The sequence below is a fragment of the Adiantum capillus-veneris genome, chromosome 12 (genome assembly GCF_014529385.1).
Source record: "Adiantum capillus-veneris isolate H3 chromosome 12, ASM1452938v2, whole genome shotgun sequence".
In the NCBI taxonomy this organism is placed as follows: Eukaryota; Viridiplantae; Streptophyta; class Polypodiopsida; order Polypodiales; family Pteridaceae; genus Adiantum; species Adiantum capillus-veneris.
Window position 1 is genome coordinate 67,593,398 of NC_140942.1, and position 20,987 is coordinate 67,614,384.

Below are 20,987 nucleotides of genomic sequence, written 5' to 3' on the forward strand. Positions count from 1 at the left end.
ATGCTTTGTGTGTGGACGATGGAGAAGGTAGTATGGTGGATACGTGTTATGCGGAAGAATTGGTATGCAATGTTCCTTGGCTACGTTGATGCCTATTTCGGGGAAGAAGAGATGCAGGAAACCAGAAGTGGTGCTAGTCATGCCGTTTTCGAAACGAAAGAAGAGATGAGTATGGATGCTTTGTGTGTGGACGAAGGAGAAGGAAGTATGGTGGATAAGTGTTATGAGGAAGAAATGGGCGAGGAAGAATTGGTGAGCAAGCTAGATGCAATGTTCCCTGGCTACGTTGATGCCTTTTTTGGGGAAGCATCTCTGAAGTAAAGGCAGGTACATTTCTCTCTCTCTCTCTCTCTCTCTCTCTCTCTCTCTCTCTCTCTCTCTCTCTCTCTCTCTCTCTCTCTCTCTCTCTCTCTCTCTCTCTCTCTCTCTCTCTCTCTCTCTCTCGTGAGATGAGTACGGATGCTTTGTGTGTGGACGAAGGAGAAGGAAGTATGGTGGATAAGTGTTATGAGGAAGAAAGGGGCGAGGAAGAATTGGTATGCAATGTTCCCTGGCTACGCTGATGCCTATTTCGGGGAAGAGAAGATGCAGGAAACCGGAAGTGATGCTAGTCATGCCGTTTTCGAAATGAAATAAGAGATGAGTACGGATGCTTTGTGTGTGGACAAAGGAGAAGGAAGTATGGTGGATAAGTGTTATGAGGAAGAAATGGGCGAGGAAGAATTGGTGAGCAAGCTGGATGCAATGTTCCCTGTCTACATTGATGCCTATTTCGGGGAAGAAGAGATGCAGGAAACCGGAAGTGGTGCTAGTCATGCCCTGCTGGATGGGGAGTTGTTGGCCTACGAGCGGTACTTAAATGGTGAGTATTGTACTAGTGAAGAAAGCGAAGAGGAATACCAAGCGTATCGGGTTGGCGTCTATTCCCCGCATGACGGGGCGAAGCAAGTGTTGGGAGCACTGAATGGACTGATGCTTGTGCTAGAAAATGGAAATTGGTAAGATGTAAGGCTGGATGAGGCCTCCGGTGACGCGAATAGGGTAGATGTGAAATTTTGCGGTATTCCTGGTAAACCAGGTTTTGGGAATTTGGTGGCCAGCGGACCATACGAAATGGGCAGCAATGAAATGCATGAAGAGGCGGAAGAGAAACACCAGGTAGACCTTGCTGCCTCCTACTTCCCACCTGATGGGGAAAGGGCGAAATATGCGTCGCATACAGTCGGTTGCCTCCTTTGCGCCCGAGAATGGGGCTGTGGAGATCATTGGAGTTATGCCTCGGGCATGCGAGGAGTTGAGGTTGGGCAGCCCATCAAGTCAGGATGAGATGGTGAACCTGGAGCGTTGCATGGATATCGTGATGCTAGGACGCGGCCTGAATGTAAGAGATGCGGGCCAGGAAGGGCCAGTTGATACGCATATAACCAATCGTATGTCACTGAGGTGGGGGACGTGCATGATGCTGAACCCATCCGCCGGTGGTAGTTATAGTACAGGTATGAGTAGCCTTGACGCGAGGATGGTCGGGGATGCAGGAATGCCAGCTATGAGAAAACTGTCTTGGGGAACGTGTGGTAAAGAGAGTTGTGGGGATGCTTGGAAACGGTGGTCAAATTCCTTGCATTCGGGTGGAATGAGTAGTGAGTTACCAGAGGTGATGGGTGTAATTCTGATGCGAATGGACATTGATGTGCAAGAAACAGTAGGACAAGATTGGGGGCATGACCTAACAGTAATGCACAACGATCGGACCTCAGCTGGGGTTATGGAGATTCGACAGAGAATGTTTTCGAAGCGGTCTTGTGGGTTGTTTGTGGGACCTAAGCTATGTGGGGTGGATCCACAGAGGTCAGCCGCCATAAGGATACAACTCGGTTGGAAGAAGGAGGCCCTATCGGGGACGAACCTGTATGGAACTAAAGAGGACATGAATAGCGAGTTCTCGACTATGGTACCCTCAACGAGGGACCCCATTGGCAAGAGACACGCGAAGCTTGGTTGAGTGCAACTGAAGTCTCCGAGCCTGGTCGGATGGGCCAGACATGATGCTTTTAGAGGGATGGATGCCCACTCTCTCTAGGAGTCCTGCAAGACAGCCCGCGACATTATTACTGGCCCAGATAGCATTGACTACCGTAGTCCAGGTTAGAGAGTCAAGCGAGATACGAGAACATAACAGAATTTGGGCCGAAATTTTTCTCGAAAATGTAAGGGCGTGGGCGTTTTGGAATATTGAACCTCGAACGATTACTATGATCATTTTCTTGTACTGGGTATGAATGCTCAGTGGGTGCAACACTGAGGCTGGCATGGAAAGATGGGGGTCTCATACCCGCCTGACTAGGGATGCAGACGGTCGGGAAACTGTTTGTTGCACCCTAAGCAGAGGCATTGTGGTGCTAATTGAAATGGGCGCCGATAGAAGTCACGGAAGTTGGCCAAGGCAGCTTGATTGTTGGACTAATGAGTCCCCTAACTGGTTAGTCAATGGAGCGAAAAAGGGCCCGCTGATGGTGAAGACATGCAAAGCTATTGGCGGGCATGAAGAACAACAGAGGTCTCGTCGTCATGATGACTGACCCTCGAACTCAATTGATAGGGAAGGTGAGTGCACGTAGTGACTTCATATGGGACCCGCAGAAGGTGCCCAATACTGGGATGCGTTCGATTATGGAACAGCATGCATGCATGGAGGTGTAGAGATAATAGCATGAGGGAATGCACTTGGCTAGTGCGAGGCTAAGCCAAAAGGATTAGGGTCGTTTGCCCGTCTTGATAGATGGGAGGTAAAAAGACCAGTATTGCTCCTAATGGATCAAAAGTTAATGACTCGAATGCAGGCCACAGATGGCCGATGGATTCCCCCTAGGGAAAAACATGCTGGAAGAATAGGATATGAGCAGGATAAACACGAATCGAGGGGCCTAGTAATCACACACAGCCAGGCAGCAGGTTATGTTGAACCAGAATGAGACTAGACAGAGGACAACAAGTAGACTGTCTGAGGTAGGAAGACGCATGAACAATCAGAGTGATCGACTTCAAAAGATGCAAAACAGGGCATGGGACAGCTTGCAGCTCATTCATTGCTTCGGCAGCAGTCATTTTTTGACTACGGAGAGTCATCTTCTGCAGTGGGTAACTGTGTGGGAGGAAGGACATTAGGGAAATTTTATTTAGCACACTGTATATTGTTGAATACATCATTTTTCTTCATATTTGGGTGCTCTGACTGAGCATAAGGCACAGATACAGGTGAAGCCTTTTCTTTTCCGAGAAAAAGATCCTTCCATTAGTTAAATAAACTGCCCATATGGCTACAAACATTTTGGCTGGATCGTGGTTGCTGACAAGGTATTTTGGTGATTTTGACTTTTTCAAGGCTACTCTGCTTGTGCCCCATAATTACATGGGTCCAAAATGCATTACAGAGAATCGGTTGATTGAACAACTTGGAAGGAATCATTTCAAATTTCCATGTGTCTTAGTGCGGCCTTCTGGCATAGTAATCCTGGAAATGGTAGATAAGAACGGTTTTACTTCAGCGATGAGTTTTTGCTTACGTTTCACATGAATTACTATCGGCTGCTGAAGTGGATGGTTCCGCTCCCAATGCTGGGGATGTTCTTTGCTCTTCTATAGCTTCATCCTAAAGAAGGCATTACTTCTCTTCCGTCATTCTCAAGGGATCGATTACGATTGGTCCTTTTCCTTATTAGCCTATGCAGATAAAATAAAGTGGAAGCAAAGAGCCTGCTTTATATCCCCTTGCCTCCCCAACTTTAGGCATTGGATGTGTTTGACAGCATGAGGGGATGCCTTCACTTAAGCCTTTGTCTCTGACAAGGGTTCTTTGATAAGGCAGCAAGCATCCAGGATTTTGACAATGTCTTCCATGTGTTGATGTGTCCCTTTATTGGCGCAATGCAATGGTAATAGAGTGATGGGGTTTGATGTGTGCGTAGGCAAGATAACTTGTCAAACAGACTCATGGGTGAAGATCACTACCTCCAAGGCCTTGCACATCCAGTCCAAGCTCATTAGATCATGTGATGAAGAGAAATTTCCATGAGTCAGTTTCTTAAGTTGCTCTTTAAGATGTGCCTCCAATGCGAGAGAAAGACTTTTGGCAATGTCTTCCATGTGTTTTTGTGTCTCTTTGTTGGCACAATGCATTGGTGATGGAGTGATGGGGTTTGATGTGTGTGTAGAGATGAAAATCTAACGAACGGACTTATGGGTGAAGATCACTACATCCAAGGTCTTGCACATCCAGTCCAAACTCATCAGCTCATGTGATGAAGAGTATTTCCATGAGTTGGTTTCTTAAGCTGCTTTGCAAGATGTGCCTCCAATGTAAGAGATGGAGATGGTGTGTTGGACAAGACACGGGACCTTGACGAGTGTGGAGTTGTTAGACTTCTGGAAATCGCCGCAATTGAGTGTGAGTTAATTACTATAGCTGGCTTACATATGATTAGTTGATTATTTGTACAAATGCTATGTTCCGTCACTAACATCTGTCTTCAACGGAGCATTTTACTGATCCGACTAAATGTAGCCTCCCATTAATATACTAACAAGGGACAAGACTCTGGGTTAATTAATTAGGCCATTAATCCTTGGGGTTATCGTGATCCATACAAGGCTGCCCATCATGAGGGAGTATATGGTGTGCCTCAATTCCTTGACCAATTTTCCATGCTTCTTCAGAGCTCTGAACTGCCATTTGACAAAAGAGTCGTAGTAAGGATTCATGTCTATGGTGATGAATGATCGATGCCAATCAGCATCGGCGCCAAGAAACTTGAGATCTCCAATGGCATTGTCAGGAAAGTAAGTCAGCCAATATGCTGGGTGAGTGAACCTTGGAATCTCATCTTTCGCCGAGTGGTGGAAAATGAATCTATTTTGGAGCTCAAAACTCAAAATTTTCCTTGGACATTGACCGTATCCACAACATGCCTAAACTATGCTCAAAGTTAATCTAGTCATAGCAAGCTTGGGGGGTTTTGTTTCAAATTTCACCAATTGTCAAATCTTGCTTATCAAGAGAAGTAAGAGCTAGGTCATGCAATAATTCACCTTGGACCTTGCCCCAAATCTTGAGTCCACCACAATTTCAAGCCATAATCTAATATAGCAAGGTGTCTTCAATGTGAAAATCCATCACTTGGTCGACCACTTCGCTAACCTTGTTTTCATTCAACTTTGACATTAAAAAGCAATGCTTCTTTCTTGTAATACACATTTTCCATTTCCCATCAAAGCTAGGTCCACCACTTGTCAAAGCGAAACTCTTACATAAGGAGGGGGTTTTGGTTTCAAGATTCACCACTTGTCCTTGTTGAAGCAAGTACTTCTTTGACTTTACGAAGCTACTAGATCATCTAGTAGTTTACCTTCAGCATTGGCCATTAAAACTACGTCCACCAGTTGTCCAAGATTCCATTGAATAAAGCAAGGGCTGCTTGGACATTGAGAAGAAAGGCCCAACTATCAACCTTGCTTCCATTGAAACAAGCAAGGGCTACTTGGACATTGGTAAGTAAGGCCTTGAAATTATCCTATGTTTTCCATTAAAACTTATAGGTCCACCACTTGTCCAAACTATACTCTATTATAATTGGTCCAATATTCACCACTTCTCCGACCATTGGACCAACTTCTTGTAGTTGACCTTGAAGCTTGGCCATTATAACTAGGTCCACCACTTGTCCAAGCTACCCTTAAATAAAGTAGGGGGGGGTTTTGTTTCAAGATCCACCACTCCTCCAATTTTGTTTCCATTAAAATAATCAAGGGCTATTTGAACATTGAGAAGCAAGGCCCTACAATAGTTCACCTTGGACATTGGTCATTAAAACTAGGTCCACCACTTGTCCAGCCTTTACTCTCATTTAGAAAGGGACTTTTGGTTTCAAGATCCATCACTTGCCCAACCTTACTTGCATTGAAAGAAGCAAAAGATACTTGGACATTGGGAACCAAGATCCTACACCACCGTGGACACTGGCCATTATAACTAGGTCCACTACTTGTCCAACCTTACTTCCATTAAATGAAGCAAGGCCTACTTGGACATTGAGAACCAAGGCCCTACAATAGTTCACCTTGTACATTAACTAGGTCCACCACTTGTCCAAGCTTTACTCTCATATAGAAAGGGACTTTTGGTTTTGAGATCCATCACTTGTCCAACCATACTTCCATTGAAAGAAGCAAGAGATACTTTCACATTGGGAATCAATTTCCTACAATACCACCTTGGACACTAGACACTAGGTCCATCACTTGTCCAAGATTTACTCTCATGTAGAAAAAGGGACTTTTGTTTTCAAGCTCAACCACTTGTCCAACCTTACTTACATTGAAAGAAGCAAGGGATATTTGGACATTGAGAAGCAAGTTCCTACAATAGCACCTTGAACAATAGCCATTAGAACTAGGTCCACCATTTCTCCAGGCTTTAACTCATATAGAAAGGGGATTTTGGTTTCAAGATCCCCCCTTGTCCAACCTTACTTCCACTTGAAGAAGCAAGAGATACTTGGACATTGACAAGCAAGTTCCTAAAATAGTACCTTGGACACTAGACATTACAACTAGGTCCACCACTTGTCCAAGCTATGATCTAATATAGCAATGTCTATAGAGCTATAGTATTCACAACCCTTGTGTAATGTGTAATGTGTAATGTAACTTATACATTTTTTTTCAAAGAGAATTTATCTATAAATATGAACTTAACAAGGTGTTTCTTTTTCAACTTACAGGATGGACTTTGAATCTGGGGAGAAAGTGCATATGGTACTTGATAATGAAATTTTTGGTATTGGTTGTATGTGTAGAACAGATCCTGATTCCACTCGTGGCGGTTCAAAGATAGAGCAAGGAAATGTATCTATACTAGTGGAGGAATGTTTGAAGAATGTGGTCCTCCCTTTTTCTACAATGGATACTATATCTCTCCAAAGCTCATTATGGAGTGTTGTTTGATGGCCTAAGCTTCTTTTGAAAAAATCCATAATGAATGACAACGTAATTGACACAAATGAAAGCTACAGTGGTGATGAACAAGGGGATCATCTTGATCCTCTAGTTACAGATGCAATACCTATTACAAGCCCAGAGTTTGAAATGTCAATATGCGAATCTTGGAGAAATCAAAGGGTTCTTTTTAAGGACGACACAATGATCCACACTGTGAATAAAGGGACCATCTTGTATGTATTTCCACATGATTATGTCAATTTTCAGGTACTTGGTGATGACTTTGTGGGCGTAGATATTGAAAGAGAGAATGCAATCAATGAGAATATGTCTGAAGTGGGAAGCATTACTTTGCTAAAGTGGCCCATCCAATAGACAACCATGTTGGATGGGAGCCCACTACGATGCTTTGTTCCTGTTGATGGGATGCATACTAGACGTGAGGATGTAACCAATAATAACAATGCTGGGAAAAACTTGATGGTAGTGTTGAGCCCCTTTGCCAAGGAAGAGACGATACAGTTTCATCAACGGGACTTAAAAATTGCAAGCAGCACCAGCTTCTACTTTTTATCTTTCAACTAAGTCAATTCAAAGGGTTTTACGCATTGATTGTTGTGGAAAAAAATGCTCTCAGTTTGCAGATCGTGATTTGGTGACAAGATTACGGCAAGAATTTTGGGGAGAGTCTCAAAAAGCACGCACAAATAATGTAAATGATGTTCTATCTATATGCTATCAAAAAGATGAGAAGATGCAATACTAATTCAAGATAAATGGCTCTAATGTTTGTTGTAGAGCATGGTATGAGCTATGTGGAATACCAAAGACATCATTTTATCGCTCCAAGGGAAATTTTGAAAATGGTGTGCGCCAATATGTGCACGATAACACATGTACATTGAGAAGAGGACTTCAACATACTAGTTTAGCAAGAGCACTATTAAATGAGTTTGTGGATAACAACTTTGGGAAGATGCCACATAGAAGTAGAATGCTACTAGATGGCTCAAGAGAGACTCAATTAGTGATTCCATCAATGTACAAACAAGTTGACATTTTAAGCAAAATCAACACAACACTGGACCAAATGGGCTATGAAAAGAAGTTATCTCAATCTTTTTTTGGTAGAATTTGGAACAAAGAGTATCCACATGTCACTTTAACAAAGACAAGTGAGTTCTCTAAGTGCAATGTCTGTAGTTCATGTCTGTAGTTCAATCAAGGCAAGGCTAGAAGCTAAACCTTCTCTCCAAGAGAGAGCTCTTCTCTTGAGAGAAAGAGAAATTCACATGGCACAACAGAAGAGTTGTAGGAGCTTATATTATGCATGGCGCAAATATTTAGAAACTCAACCACAAAAGTATGTTTGTATAATCCATGATAAGATGGATCAAAGAAGACTGTCATTCCTAGATTACGCATTGTTCCTAAGCATGTGGATTCAGGATACAATTTGCAGGTAGCTTTGATAGGTATGATCACTCATGGCCATGGAGAAGGTCATTATGGTCACTTTGTCTTGAATGGTTTGTGGCCAGCTGATTCAAATCTTACAATTGGCTCAATTGCTGATTGTTTACATAACTTAAAGAGGATAGATAAGCATCCTTTGGTGATTTGGCAACAAATGGACTACCTAGGAGTAGTATCTCTCTACTACATGCTTTGAACTCAAGGGATGCTTTAGACCACCACAACTTGAGTGACGGAAAAGAGCCTAGCGTGCAACCATCAAAAGCTACAGAAGCGGAATCGGGGTCAACATTTTGCAAGTTGCTAGAGAACTTGTTACTACAATTGGATAGTTGTGCAGGGGAAAACAAAGATCAATACAGTTTATTTGCCTATTTGTCAATGCTTGTTGCAAGGGGTGTTTTCAAAACCATCCAGCTAGGAATTTTGATGGTTGGACATACACATGAGGACATAGATGCCATGTTCAATAGGTTTTTAGAGAAATTGAGAGTTACACAAACATATACTTTGCCACACTTGATGGATACATTACAAAATAGCTCATCTTCATCTCCGGACCCATTTTTGCTCGAAAAGGTCCCCTATTTCAAGCAATATTGTGATGGTTATCTTTGTGATGGACAAGACATACTTGGTGGACATTCCAAACCACTTCAATTCAGGTATTTTATGCAAAATGATACACCAATGATGTAGTATAAGACGCATGTAGGTGTATCAAGTTGGAGTGGAAGTATTCGCCTTTGGAAAACAGACATAGAAGTCAATTGAATTTTGCCACATGGAGATCCACCTTTGGTGCCAATGGTAGAATATGTCAAGGCTCACGAAGAAGCGAGTTTAGGGTTGAAGAATAATATTAAGTTTTGGCAAAATCTAGGGAATGGATCAAATGTGCCACGGTATTATAGACCTGTGATAGATTACTAGAGTAAGGTGATTGACGAGCTTGGAAAAGAAACCATATCAGAGGGAGGCTTGTATGAAAATTTTTGCCCAACAACTCAGGACTCTTGTCACCTACAATCCACTACAATGAGCTGACAACAAGGAGCAGAAAGATTCCTAGGCCTTGAAGAGTTGAATGATCTTTTTTTTTTGTCCTCAACGAGATAGAGCAAGGGAAGAGTTTGACTCTATGTGTGATGTGCACCAAGGTGACTTTGTTCTGCTAGCTCCAAGTGACATGGAAATCTATCTAGTTTGGCTTGCAATGGCTTTATCAGACATTGATAACAAGCCTACATCACCAAACTACAAAAAAAAATTGATTCAATATTGGGCACCTTGTGCAAGAGAGAGTGGATGATAGATACTCAAGCTTACACTAATTGCTAGAAGGGTTTTTGGGCTATCAACTGCAAGGACCCACAAGTGTGGGAAACAGTAGATACAATTGTTTGCTCATGGAGACCCAACAAAGAAGGACCATTTTCTAGAATTAAGATTCCAGAAAGGCATTCTCTAAAAGCTAAATCAAGTCTTTCTCGTACATATCAACCACTCTTGAATTAAAATTTGGATATGGCATCAAATTTGGAGTAGATTATGCGGAGCTTCTATTGTGACTATAAGAGTTCATTTTATAAACAAGATCTCTAGCTATATCAACCTTTCTTTCTTTTACTTAGTTAAGAGGGAGTTTCTTCAAATTCATGCTTTGTTTATCCTCTTGACTTTTGGTGTTTATCAACACCACAATCCAAGGGAAATCCAATAAGATTTTCACTCTATCTTATCAACAAGTTTGTCTCCTTTTTTCCCACTTTAAGTTGAAAATTCCCAAATTAGATGAATTTTGTCAATTTGGAGATTCCCATAATGCGGTATTTCTACCATAATACCTAATATGGTCTTTGCGAGATATGCTGATCCGAGCCTATCACAAATTTTTGTTTATTATATTTTGTTGGTTTTCCTTGCTTCTAGAGGTTTACAATAAAATAAAGAGTGAGAACAACCTCTTGGAAAAATTAAAAAAATGATTTGATAGGAATTTTTTCTTGAATAGTTCACCGGAGGTGAAAGGTAGAGGGAGAACCTAGTGGTAAATGGAAGGGAAAATATGTAAATGTGACAAGAAAAGATATGATGTGGTTGTGGATCCATGCACCCATGATTCAAGGGTCATGAGTGGCTCATATCATCATGGTTTTGGAGCCATATGATGATTCAAACAGATGGGACCCAAGTGGAAGACTTGGTAAAGGAAGGAACCAGAAACATGATTTTGCTGAATTTTTAAAAAATACTTCCACTCCGATCCAAGAAAAGTTGTCTTCATCAAAGTTGTAGCTGATGAGCTGGAGATTTTGACCATATTTTTTTTATAATTTTTTCATCTACGGTTTAAGAGATATAGCCAAAATGGCGGACGCTAGTTTTTTCAACTGTGGTGGAGACCACCCCCTCTACCTTTACACACACACACCCTTCCTTTTCCACATTGAGACCTTCTCTAAGAATCAGCCATTAATCTTCTCACCCTCCCCTCCTTCCTCCTCTCTCTCAAGCTCAAAAACCCATCAAAATTCCTCTTCTAATCACCTCTCAAGTCATGCTTAATCTTGTTATAATTCATAAGTTCTCATTCAACCCCTTTCTATTATTACTAGATATGTATTGATTTTATGTAGATTCTTTACATTTTAAAATAAGGAAGCTCTTGGACTCAAGCTATGGAGGAAGGAGTGAAGACAACACAAGTGATGATGGAGCTAATTAGTTGCAAATTGGTCAACAAATCACTTGGAAGGAGCTTCTTCATTGGTTGAATGTCCCTAATCAAGCTTCATTTGTACAAATTACACTTGGATCTTAACCTCACTCCTAATCACTCTCTTTCCTATATAAAGAGGCCTTCCCCTTTGTAATTTCAAGCCTCCCTCAACCCCATTGAGTCTTTGTATCACTCACCATGAGCCCATAAGCTCATTCATTCACTCTATTCTTGCACATTCTAGAGAAATCTTTTATATGTGTGTGAGAGTGCTTGATGTGATCTTGGCTAATCCTTGAGTGGTTGTTTGGTAATCTACATGCTATTTTGTTGGGAGTGTTTGAAGTTATCCATTCCTCGTACACACACTAAGGTTAATGCTTCATTCATAGTGATCTCTCTCTCTCTCTCTCTCTCTCTCTCTCTCTCTCTCTCTCTCTCTCTCTTTGTGTAGCGGTCCTAGTCCATGCTTCCAAGACTAGGTGGTGCCCTCATCTCATTTCCCTTGTGGCACAATGGAGTTTGTTTTGGTGTAGAGGCCGCCATTCCAAATTTCCTTCTTCATAAATTGGTGCCCCCACGGAGGAGTTCTCAAGCAGCGCTCTGTCAATCCTATGAAGGAAGATCCATCAAATTCTCCGAGACTTCCACTATGGTCTCCCCAAGAAGCTCGAGAAAAGAAGCGTCTTTATCGACAAATGGCACGTATGCGGGTAAAGAGAGTTAACTACACACACCCTTCTTTGCTTCAAGGAAAATCTTGTAGTCATCAAGTCCCTAGGTCAAAGCATTGTGTTGAGTGCTTTGTGGCTAGTGTGAAGACACTTCCTTTGAAGCCTCGACTCCAGGTGGTGAAAGCACTCTCAAACTCGGGTATTAACAAGTTTTTGGAGGGGGAGCTACACATCAATGGGGTGCGGTATTGGCAAGAGGCTACATATGGTGATGCACTCCAACTACTACTAGCAAGAAGGCTCAAGGTGGTTGAGAGGGTAGCCATTGAACCCTATGAAATCTACAAAGCTGAAGATGGTCACACCAAAGCTAGGCTAATCACTGGTGAGCAAATTCTTCGCATCTCTCAAATGGTGGGATCCAAGAGAGCTCAACTTCAATGAAGTGCTTCATGGAAGTTTGTATTTAATGCACCAATGAATAATCCCATTTTCTACAACTTTCAATCAGTTCAGAATATTAGGGTGAATGTGCGCATTGATAGAAATATTTTTTTCCAACAAAGATTGGTCTTCTATTTTGGAGCTGAGAGGTTGAGAGAGATATTGTTGTCCCCTGACCCTATAATATTTCCTATTTTGGAGTATAATGTATCTTTTGATGTTCACATCTTCATCTTGCTTTAAGCATACTCCATGAAACATAGGGATTTATATGGACCTTTCCAACCTCTTGCTAGACAAACTGTGCATATAATAGCTAGCACAAAGCTTAGGTTCCAAAACATCATAAGGAACTTACTAGGCCCTCGTCGTCTAGCTGAGATTAATGCATCTATCAATCCATTTATTCTACCCTTAATAAGATATGATTTGGGCCTAGAAGTTTTCATCTTTGTGCTGTATTGAGAGGAAGGCAACCCATTTTTATGATGGCTTTCCCTAAATTTTTTGGGCGTAGTGGGGAAAATGCTGGGGATTTTTTGGATAACTTGGAGATGGCTTTCCTTGTCTCAGGGAGGGATGACGAAGCATTGAAATTGAGAGCTTTTCCTTTGGTGCTCAAAGAAGAAGCTAGGGTATGGTTCCAGGCTCTAGATCCAACCCAAAGAGTTGATTGGGAGGGATTGAAGGTGGCTTTCCTACGAAGATTTCAACGAGCCAATTCGGCAGAAGAACTATGGCAACGGCTTCTGGCCCTTCATCAAGTTGACCCTCATAGTTATGCAACCTATGAGGAAGGTTTTCTGAAACTTTGGGGGCAATGGTTAGACTCACTAAACCCTGGAGAGCGAGCTCCCAATTTCCTCCAAAAGGATCTATTTATCTCAGGTTTGTACCCCTTGCTAAGGGAGAAGGTAAAGAGCAAATTTCCAAATGCTTTTGAAGATGCCTTAAGAATTGCTAGGGAAAAGAATAGAAAGATTCTCTATCAAGCCCAAGCTGGCCAGCTAGCTTTGGGAGGCAATATCACAACTATGGAAGCTTCTCACATACCTCCAAATGTGCCTAATGCACCAGACAACAATTAAGTCCTCCCCGTGATAGAGCTCAAGCACAAGAGCAACCGCAACCTCAAATTTTGCAGCCACCACGTGCTCAAGCTCAAGCCCCTGCTAATCAACCAAATGTGAGCATCATAAGGATGGAGGAGGTCCTCAAGGGCAGAAGCAACCAGGAAGAAATAGCTAAAGGGAAGATGAAGATAGATGAAGTGGCTACAATGCCTATCAAACGTGTGCGTGTCCAAGATGAAGTAAGTAAAGAAACAAGCAAGGATGCAAGCAATGAAGCAAGTACATCTCAGGCAACTAGAGATGAAGCCAAGAAGAGAAAGACCCGTACTAGGTCTCAAATTGACATCTCTAATTTCCCTATGGGATCTCGGACACAACCTTATGACTTGACAGCTGATGTGAGTTCTCAAGGACCAAAGATTACTTGGCCAAGTCTTCATCGTGATGTCAAATACTGGTGTCAAACATGTGATGAATGTCAGAAAGCAGGACCACGACGGCTCATAGCTGAACCTCAGAACCCAATAAAGGTATATGGGCCCTTTGAGAAGTGGGGAATTGATGCCATAGGGCCTCTACCACGCACTCAGTCAGGTAAAGAGTACATCATCATGGGAGTAGACTACATGACTAGATGGGCTGAGGCTATGCCGACCAATAGAATTACTGCTAAGGATGTGAGTCAGTTCATCTTTGACCACATCTGTTGCCGGTTTGGCACCCCTCTTGAAATACTATCTGATAGAGGGCCAGGGTTTAGAGCAGACTTGGTAGGAGAACTCATGAAGAAGCTAAATATTCAGCATCAACACTCTACTCCTTACTACCCTCAGTGCAATGGTTTGGTGGAAAAGGTAAATGGAATCATTTGCAAAATTCTCACCAAACAGGTACATGCCAGGCGCCAAGATTGGGACAAACACCTGAATGGAGCTCTATGGGCCTATAGAACCTCCTTCAAAACCACATTAGGGTACACACCCTTTCATTTGGTTTATGGAAAGGAGGCGCTTTTTCCCATTGAAGTGAAGTTAACAAGTCTTCGAATATTGGGTAGCCAGGTAGGCTCTCAAAAGGAGAAAGTACATCAAAGGATCATGGATCTAGAGAGGCTGCAATTGGATCGTGAAGAAGCCATCAACCACTATTCTCAACAAGCAGAGAAGCGCAGAGAAAAGTTCAACAAAAATCTAGCATCCAAAGACATCAAAAAGGGATCTCTGGTGCTTCGATATGACAATCGCTTCGACACTCGTAAGGATGGAAAGTTTCTTTTTCGATGCGAAGGCCCGTTCTTGGTCACCAAAAAGTTCAAAAATGCCTCTTACAGACTTCAAGACATTGATGGTAAAGTGCACAAGACCAGGACAAATGGATGGCGTCTAAAGCCTTATCACATCAGGATAAGGTCAGCTCAAGATCAAAGAAAGTAGGCTAGAGGCATAAATATCCCTAGCCAGGTTTGGGGGGGCTATGATCCGAGCCTATCACAAATTTTTGTTCATTATATTTTGTTGGTTTTCCTTGCTTCTAGAGGTTTACAATAAAAGAAAGAGTGAGAACAACCTCTTGGAAAAATTAAAAAAATGATTTGATAGGAATTTTTTCTTGAATAGTTCACCGGAGGTGAAAGGTAGAGGGAGAACCTAGTGGTAAATGGAAGGGAAAATATGTAAATGTGACAAGAAAAGATATGATGTGGTTGTGGATCCATGCACCCATGATTCAAGGGTCATGAGTGGCTCATATCATCATGGCTTTGGAGCCATATGATGATTCAAACAGATGGGACCCAAGTGGAAGACTTGGTAAAGGAAGGAACCAGAAACATGATTTTGCTGAATTTTTAAAAAATACTTCCACTCCGATCCAAGAAAAGTTGTCTTCATCAAAGTTGTAGCTGATGAGCTGGAGATTTTGACCATATTTTTTTTATAATTTTTTCATCTACGGTTTAAGAGATATGGCCAAAATGGCGGACGCTAGTTTTTTCAACTGTGGTAGAGACCACCCCCTCTACCTTTACACACACACACCCTTCCTTTTCCACATTGAGACCTTCTCTAAAAATCAGCCATTAGTCCTCTCACCCTCCCCTCCTTCCTCCTCTCTCTCAAGCTCAAAAACCCATCAAAATTCCTCTTCTAATCACCTCTCAAGTCATGCTTAATCTTGTTGTAATTCATAAGTTCTCATTCAACCCCTTTCTATTATTACTAGATATGTATTGATTTTATGTAGATTCTTTACATTTTAAAATAAGAAAGCTCTTGGACTCAAGCTATGGAGGAAGGAGTGAAGACAACACAAGTTATGATGGAGCTAATTAGTTGCAAATTGGTCAACAAATCACTTGGAAGGAGCTTCTTCATTGGTTGAATGTCCTTAATCAAGCTTCATTTGTACAAATTACACTTGGATCTTAACCTCACTCCTAATCACTCTCTTTCCTATATAAAGAGGCCTTCCCCTTTGTAATTTCAAGCCTCCCTCAGCCCCATTGAGTCTTTGTATCACTCACCATGAGCCCATAAGCTCATTCATTCACTCTATTCTTGCACATTCTAGAGTGCAAATTGTTTCATGCTAGTAACCTCCCCTCCTCTTACTTATGTTAATTAAGAGAAATCTTTTATATGTGTGTGAGAGTGCTTGATGTGATCTTGGCTAATCCTTGAGTGGTTGTTTGGTAATCTACATGCTATTTGTGTTGGGAGTGTTTGAAGTTATCCATTCCTCGTACACACACTAAGGTTAATGCTTCATTCATAGTGATCTCTCTCTCTCTCTCTCTCTCTCTCTCTCTCTCTCTCTCTCTCTCTCTCTCTCTCTCTGTGTGTGTGTGTGTGTGTGTGTGTGTGTAGTGGTCCTAGTCCACGCTTCCAAGACTAGGTGGTGCCCTCATCTCATTTCCCTTGTGGCGCAATGGAGTTCGTTTTGGTGTAGAGGCCGCCATTCCAAATTTCCTTCGTCAATGCCAATTTAAACTTTGAAGATCTTGTAGATTCCCGATATGTAGGGCAGATGGGGACAAGTGGCCCGGGATAGAATAGGAATGTAGGCATGTGAAGATCGATTTATGGAGCATGCCGTTCTTCCCCGATCGTCAATTGGAGCTCTAGGAGGAAAGTTATGGCCAGTTGAAAGTTTGTCAAGGACCGAGTGTGTGCCAAGTTGTTTGCATTAGAAGGCATGCCATCACGTGTTTTTCATGGCCTTGACTAGGTTTGGCAAGGTAGCATGCACTGTGTAGAGTTAATAGAAATCGACGGCTTCCAATCGAAATCACGGGTAGCGAGATACGTCAAGGTGAATGTGGGGCGATCAAAGATTTATTTTTTTTTTGGCGGTTCAGTTGATGGGCTTTAAAAAGGTTGGAGTCTCAAGGGGTTTACCATTCAATACCCCCTATATAACGTGTATTCGTGGGCTATAAAAAAAACCCCTCTTTTAACATGTTTGAATGAATAAAATGACGCCTTATGCTAAGAATGTTTCCAAATTTGAATATAAAAATCCCTTATTTTAATGTATCTTCGTTAAATTGCCTAAATTTTTTGCATTTTAAAACCCCTCTTTTCAAAATCACATTATACATTAACATTATTACATAGTGCACCCCCCGAAGTTGGAGTGTAAAAATAATTTTACAGTTTAAAAATGGCAAGATAGAGTTTTAGTGCGTTGATGAGATGGGTGTTTGGCGATCCGGAGGATGGCATTTTAGTGCATTGATGAGTTGTGTGCTTGGCGAACCGGAGCACACGGATCACTAACAACATCGGAAACCTATGCCAAAAGGCCCCTTGGTTATAGATTAAAAAGGAATGGTGGCTGGAAATTGAAAAGGAAGGGGAAAGCTTAATACTTAAGTGGAGATGGGGGGGAAAAGGGTGTGATGTTAAAGGGAGCAATAGCCCCGGGAGCTATTACTAAAGAAAGATTTTTTTATAAGGTAGGGGAAAAGACAAAGAGAAGGGGAGCAATGACGGCACCGTCGTTGCCCTCTTAGGAATAAAAAAGAAGGAGGACTTTTTTTGGGCAAGAAAGGAAGCTTCTTCATCTTTTACTTCCTTCACTTTGTTGAGGTTGAAGCAAGCCCAAGGAGTGGCTTTTGGAGGGAGTGCTTTCTGACGATGGCAGCTCAAGAGAAGAGAGAGCTCGCATGCGTGCATGCTCCGAAAATGAAGGTACGAGAAGGAAAGTTTCATCCCCGAAAATGGCGCTAATGAGGGTGGTCGTGCCATGCCCGTCAAGATTGTGCCAGCAACAACGAGGCCATTTGTACTTGGTTGTTTTGAGCAAAGTAAAGCAAGGATTTCCCACACTTTGGCCTCATTTCCTCTTTCTTGCCCTCTATTCTACTGCTCTTGTGCTTCTGTCCATGTTGTTGGGCGTGTGTGTAGGCAAGTGTACCCACATCGAACCGGTGGTGTCTTGTGGCAAAGAGAGAGAAATAGGATCTTGGTCTGTGTGGAAGGTTGTGAAATTTTTCATGCGGTGTGTGTGTGTGTGTGTGTGTGCTGGATCATGATTTGATATAGTGTTGTTGAGTCAAGAGGTGTGTATGCGGTGGTCTGCTAGTAGGAAGAAAGATTTTGAAGGTGAATCCCAGTGGATTAGGGTGTTGTGTTTACCCTGAGCTGTAGCAAGTCAAATTGTTTGTGTTCCGGGTATGTACCCCCTTCCCCCTCTCCATCTTTTGGTGCCCCCAATGAGGAGCACGTTGATTGCTCCTTGGTGATGGATTTCTAATTAAAAATGTGATAGAGTGCTGGTCCAATTTTTAGTGGTGAATATGCGGACGAGTGGCTCACAGCTTTTGAACTTTTTATAATATCATTGCACATGTGGAGTGATGAAGAAAAGCTGGAGACAGTGCCATGGTGCTGCGAGGTAAAGCAGAAGCTTGGCTTGATGGTTTGAAAGTTGCAAATAAGTAGGACTCAATCGGTTTTTGAGAGTGGTTTCTACACAGAATTCAAAGTGTGGTGTCGATTAGTGAAGCAGATGCAAGGATTAAAGGCCTGCAACAGGATATATGTGAACATTTTGACGCTTTTTTGGATAATCTTGAAGCATGCTGGAGAGATCTGGTGGCTGTCACCCAAGTGGCCATGCAGAATTCTTCAAGCGGGAGAAGTTCTTAGCTTGTTTGCATCAGTATGTGAGAGAAAAGATTGGCTATGAAGATCCGAGAAGCTATGCCGAGGCTATTAAAATTGCCAAGTTGAAGAGCAGGAAAATGAAAAGCTTATTAAAGCCTACATTTTGTATGAATGTTGCAGCAGAGGGTGTTCTATGGACCAATCGTGGATGGTGCCAAATGTGTGAAGTGCGGAGCCTAGTAGGATTAGGCCTTTGATCATTTATGCTCCTTTGGATTTGCCTATTTGTGAGGTGTCCGTGCTGATTGTGGAGAAGCTCATCAGTGAGAATGAACCTTTTGCTAAAGAAGATTTGTATGCAGAGGAAGTAGTCAATGCTAAGTCCCCAGTGTAGTCACAAGAGGTGGAGCCTGTTCTTATGGAGAGCTTGTATGAAAGGGTAACAAATCATTTCCAAGCTGTAGGTGCCAAGAGCTTTGGGGTTGGATAATGAAAGTGGGCAAGACAATGGTCCAACATTTGTGGAGTAGCTAGAGGATGATGGTATTGATACCGAATCGGCCTACGGTGAAGATGATGAGGCTATAAGCTCGAGTTTCTGGGAAATGAGTGAGGAGGATGGATATACAAGTTGGGATACAGAATCCAAAGAGCCAGTCCTGGTAAAGGTAAAGTTACCATGTTAGATGCATGAAGATGTGGTGGTTGCCACTATGAATGAAGGGCAGGGAAGAGTCTCGGAGCTTGGAAACGAAGACATGCAGGTGAGGGTGATATGCAGCACCATGCTTAAGGTAGTTGTGGAAGGTTCTTTGATTATATATCATATGAAGAAGATGGAAAGCGAGAGGCATCAAATACTTATCAAAGGGAAGAGTAGCTGCAATTGCCTATGGATTGCAGAAGAGATGCCTTGGATACATGTTCTTTTGGTCAAGAATGCATTGAAAGTGAAGCTGACTGGGGGTTTGATGACCCGATGGGTGAAATGGAAAAATAATCACAAGTACTTGTAGAGAAGGCTTTAGAAAGGATATAGGTTAAATGTGGCTTTATGCTTTGTCCACCGCTAGATGAGGAAAAGCTTGAAAAGAAAGTACAGGTGGTTGATTTGCAAGAGGTGTTGGTAGACCCTTGGATGGTACGCAAGTGCTTGAGGATGTCAGAATTAAGTGCATGTCAAGTAAAGAGGAGAGCAGGGAGCCAAAGATGGAGCTTCCGATGCCATAAGTGCGCTTTATGATAGGTAATGGAGATTCCCATGTTGGGGCCAAGCTTTCAAAGGAGGTTTGTGTGTGGTGGTTGAAGGGTATGCTAAAGGTGCACCTGTGTAGTGGGTTGTCGAGCAGGTGCAGGATTCTCTTGAGGAGGATCTCACTTTATATGGTTGGGAGAGATGAGATCATGGTATGTTCTGTGTCAGTGATGACACATTTGATTGGAGTGGTGATGTGTTTGGTAATGCTTCGTTTGAAGTGGGTAGTTTGCCAATGGCTGCTCGGAGCACTGGAAACATGCCGAGGGTAGCTTGTGTGGGTGGTTGGCTGGATGCACCGGTATGGCACTATGGTAAGGTGTTGCAAGTGGATGGGAGTGATGGGAAGTGTGAAATGCAATGTTGTGTATGTTGATGGGTGCATGGTAAAGGGCTAAAGCCAGTGTGGGAGACATGGGCAACCAGGAGACAATAGAAATGTATGCTTAAAGCGGTTTTTTACGCCACGAAGGCCTCCACAGTGGGCTAATTAGAATGGAAGTCAAAGTGTCGGATATGTTGATTTGATGCTCTAAAATGTGGTCTCCAAGATGCTCAAGGATCCCATCTAGATGGCTCGTCAAACGGAACCACGATGCAAGAGATATGCTAGTTTAAAGTTAGAAGATCTTGCAGATTCTTGATACGCAGGGCAAATGGGGACAAGCTTCTTGGGCAAAAATAGGAATGTAGGCATGTGAAGTTCACGTTGTGGAGCATGCCAGTCTTCTCGGATCGTCAATTGGAGCTCAAGGAGTAAATTTGTGGTCAGTTATGAAAGTTTGTCGGGGGTCGGGTGTGTGCCAAGTTGTTTGCATTAGTAGGGGTGCCATCGAGTTTTTTTCTTGGTCTTGACTAGGTTTTCCAAGGTAGCATGCATTGTGTGAAGTCAGTAGAAATCAACGGCTTGTAAATCAGAATTGCGGGCAGCCAAATATGTCACGGTGAATGTGGGGCAGTCATAGATATTTTTTTCAATTTTTGGCAACTCAATAGACGGGCTCAAAAAGGTTGGAGTGCAGATAATTTTTCACCATTTCAAACCGTCAGGATGGAGTTTTAGCACATTGATGAGATGGTTGCTTGGCAAACCAGAGCACACAGAGCACCAACAACATGGGAAACCTATGCTAAAAGGCTCATTGGTTATAGATTGAAAAAGAATGGTGGTTAGAAATTGAAAAGGAAGGGGAAAGCTTAATACTTAAGTGGAAATGGGAAAAAAAGGGGTGTGAGGTTTAA

General features: G+C 42.4%; 3 pseudogenes; all 3 read left to right on the forward strand.

The window, feature by feature from the left end:
* Positions 1–639: 639 nt before the first annotated feature.
* Positions 640–1,101, forward strand: LOC147445865 (uncharacterized; annotated as a pseudogene).
* A 12-nt stretch (positions 1,102–1,113) lies between these two features.
* On the forward strand, positions 1,114–1,862 carry LOC147445866 (uncharacterized; annotated as a pseudogene).
* A 765-nt stretch (positions 1,863–2,627) lies between these two features.
* On the forward strand, positions 2,628–3,165 carry LOC147445867 (uncharacterized; annotated as a pseudogene).
* The last annotated feature ends 17,822 nt before the right edge of the window (positions 3,166–20,987 follow it).